This window comes from Centruroides vittatus, unplaced genomic scaffold (assembly GCF_030686945.1).
Source record: "Centruroides vittatus isolate TY-2023 unplaced genomic scaffold, ASM3068694v2 scaffold_373, whole genome shotgun sequence".
NCBI lineage: Eukaryota > Metazoa > Arthropoda > Arachnida > Scorpiones > Buthidae > Centruroides > Centruroides vittatus.
The window spans coordinates 361,796-362,643 of record NW_027122704.1 but is presented as its reverse complement, the minus strand read 5'-3'; positions in this window follow the sequence as shown (position 1 = coordinate 362,643).

Sequence of the window (848 nt, the reverse complement as noted above, 5' to 3'; positions counted from 1 at the left end):
TTGAATGAAAAGTTTTTCGATTTTCAAAGTCAAAAATCAAATTCTTACATTTATAAAGGATTAATTTTTTTAAACAAAAACAAAATTTAAGGCTTGATTGTTTACAAAGAAAGCAAATTAAAATTTTTAATATTTCTCAAAAAATTAAATATTACATTTTTAATATGCATTATTACCGTAACATATAAATTTCAAGGTAATTGACGTTAAATTGTGTACAGTACAGGAATAAAGAATTTTTAAAATACGTTAGATTGGTTTTTCGGTGTGATAAACCCTTTTTTTTTTTTTTTTTTTTTTCTTTTTTTTCTGTAACTCTTTCCGCCCTGTGGGCACTAAGAGGGCCTCTTTTAGTAGGCCCATTATGGGTTCGGCCAGGCCCACAATGGGGCGACCGGGTGGTGAGGGACGGGGCCCGACATATCCGAACGGACCACCCCCCGAAAGATTCCTGGGGATTATTCGACCCGTTCGGATTCGATCCCGGGTCCCCCAGAGCGGTAGGCTGCCACCTTTACCGCTCGGCCATCCGGCCGCTCAGAGTAACACTTTCTATTGCATGCAGGCAAGTGCTATGTGTAATAATATAGCGCGCCTATTTCGCGCTATATCATTGTAGCAGTTATTAAGCAAATATAATATATATATATTTTTTTAAACGATATCTTTTTTTATGAGAATTATATTTAGTTTATTGTTAAAGTGTTACCAATAGAGGCGCTACGTGTAAATCAGCAAATTGAATGTAGATATAAATTAATTGATTTAAAGAGATCCAATAGATATTTTGGAGTGGGATGTACGCCATTATTTAAGTTAGGGATATATAAACGTAACTGCCGAGTTTC